Genomic DNA, 2,500 nt, shown 5'->3' on the forward strand with positions numbered 1-2,500 from the left:
ATGATGTGGGCACTGGCCATGCCAGTCTACCCCAGTGCCCATGCCAGTGCCCACATCATGCCAGTCTACCCCAGTGCCCACATCATGCCAGTGCATAAGAACGTAAGAAATAAAGGTCTGCCTCAAATACAAGCCTGCCCCAAATAAAGGCCTGCTTTGCGCAGCCTAAGTAAATAAAAGACCCTGGCCATAATTTGAGGATGTACGATAGTCTGTCTCCTAAACATTCCTCACCCGTTATCCAGACATGCATGAAAACATTGGAAAACAAAACTCAGCCATAGGTTATTTTGAGAATGATGACTTTCTCTTCAGCATTGTCCTAACCGTTAAAACGAGGCAGATATGACGAGGCATTGCAACAATGTTTAATTTCCAGATTAAATGTCCATACTGGTTAAGAAAGGCATGTGAACAGTCTCTAAAATAAGAGTAGCTTCCTTAGTATAGCGTTGTTGAAAGTTTGCACATTCTTTTAAAAACAAGGTTGTGATCTATGTTCTGTTCTTCAGCAATTTTACCATAGCATTGTCATCAAATCAGAGTAGAGAAATGGACCAAAATAAAACTATTAAAATATTAAGTAAATAAGTGTTGTGATACTTGGTGCCATGGGGATGAATGATATCAGCTATGTAGCTGGGGGCCAGGCCATGAAGAGCCTTAAAGACCAACAGCAGTATTTTAAACTGTATCCTTGACTGGACTGGAAGCCGGTGCAAGAAGGCTAGGACAGGTGTAATGTGTTTTTTTAAAATATGTTTTCAAAAAAGCGTGAATATGTAATATGTTCACACTTTTTTGTGTTGGTGAGCAGCCTAGCTGTTGCAGGTTGGACCATCTGAAGCCGTGTCGTAGCAGACAGAGGCAGCTTTGAAAACTGAAAACATGGTGAAACATTTATTGGTTAACAATGGTGTTAGAACTACAAGCTCAGAGGCCAGCATATGAGCTCGGAGACCAGCATATCTCACCGCTTATGGCGGTGGCAAACTGAACCTCTGTGAGCTGTGTCTTCCCTCTACATTTAAAGCGTAGCTCTTCCTCTTTGATTGTGTCAAGATGAAAGGACGCATCATCAAATGATTAATTGTCATCATGTGTCTCCATGCGGCTCTCACGAGCGTCATGTGAGCATTTGATTGACAAAGATCACGAGCAGTTTGGTCGACAAAGGGTTTAGCATGATCACAGGCTGGGGCGATGATTAAAATGAATGTTGAAGATTTCTACTACAGCCGTGCCACCAGTGTCAGAGGGAGACCAAAGTATAGAGAGTTACAGTAGTCTAAACATGAGGTTATGACGGCATGGATGACTTTTGGACCATCTGAAGCCGTGCCACCAATAGTCTAGACGGGAGGTTATGACGGCATGGATGACTTTTGGACCATCTCAGTGTTTCCCCTAGATTTTTTTCCAGCAGCGGTGCTGTTGATCGTAGGAAGCCCCCCCCCCCCAAGAAAAGAGAACATTTGTGAAAGAAATGGACAGATTGAGTTACAAATTATGACATAACCATCAACACAAGCATTTACAAAGCATGATTATTGCAGTACTTGAACAGGATTATTCATGTTTTTCTTTCACCTTTTTCATTTACATTATTAGTATTAGCCACTTTACAACTGTACATTGTAGGCCACTGTAGGCTACAAACTATTACTATTTAGAATATACAGTGCTGTGCATAAGTTAAGACATTTATATATAATAACATTTTTTAATTAAGGCATTAAGACAAAAGGCAAAAAATGTTTTTTGTTCCTCCCTTTAGTCAATTTCAGCATGGGTGTCTTAACTTTTGCACAGCACTGTATAAACTATATAAACTTCTCTTTCATGTCATTACACTGTATTGGTGCTGTGCAAGTCGAATTGAGTGCCTGTCACTTTAATGCCGTGACGGCCCGTGACGCTTGTTTGATTCTCACGGTTTTAAGCTAACTTAGTAGCGTTGTTGTGCATGGTGCATAAGAATATGTGGATGAAATTAATTATGTTTCCCATGTCATTTGGTAAAATAAATGGTCAAAAACTCGAAGAAAATCTATCTTGGATTATAGCAGATAAGTGTTTTGTATCATTTCTATAATTTTGGTGAGCTCTACAGGAATTACAAACTATCTCAGATGTAAATGGTTGCGTATCCTATTACTCAAATTCAATTAAACCCACCAATAGGCTAGCTAGACCTTAGTTTCACAGCCTAGGTATGTTAGCAACACAGGGCTTGAAAGCATTGCCTGTATCCCAAACAAAAACGAAACAATGCATGGAATTTATCTGGGAATAGGCTACTGAAGGTAGGGGCGCTGGCGTGTTTAATTTGGTTCCTTGGTTAACATACTGTAGCCTACGTTTTTTTTGCACAAAATTGCGTCTGCTAATAAACTTAAACATAAACACAAACAAGCGTGATCTCCTGTGGAATCCTCGACTGCTCCTTCAACGTTAGCCTACTATTATTTGTTGACATGAAACCTGAACGAATGGCAGC

General features: G+C 40.2%; 1 protein-coding gene across 1 annotated transcript in view; it reads left to right on the plus strand.

Moving 5' to 3' along the window:
- The window catches only part of rtel1 (regulator of telomere elongation helicase 1), a 117,825-nt gene that overhangs the window by 27,039 nt on the left and 88,286 nt on the right, over positions 1–2,500 (plus strand). The window lies entirely within an intron of this gene.

This window comes from Alosa pseudoharengus, unplaced genomic scaffold (assembly GCF_046254945.1).
Source record: "Alosa pseudoharengus isolate Yale_2024_CS ecotype anadromous, Long Island Sound unplaced genomic scaffold, YU_APseudo_1.1 YU_APseudo_1.1_scf_9, whole genome shotgun sequence".
NCBI lineage: Eukaryota > Metazoa > Chordata > Actinopteri > Clupeiformes > Clupeidae > Alosa > Alosa pseudoharengus.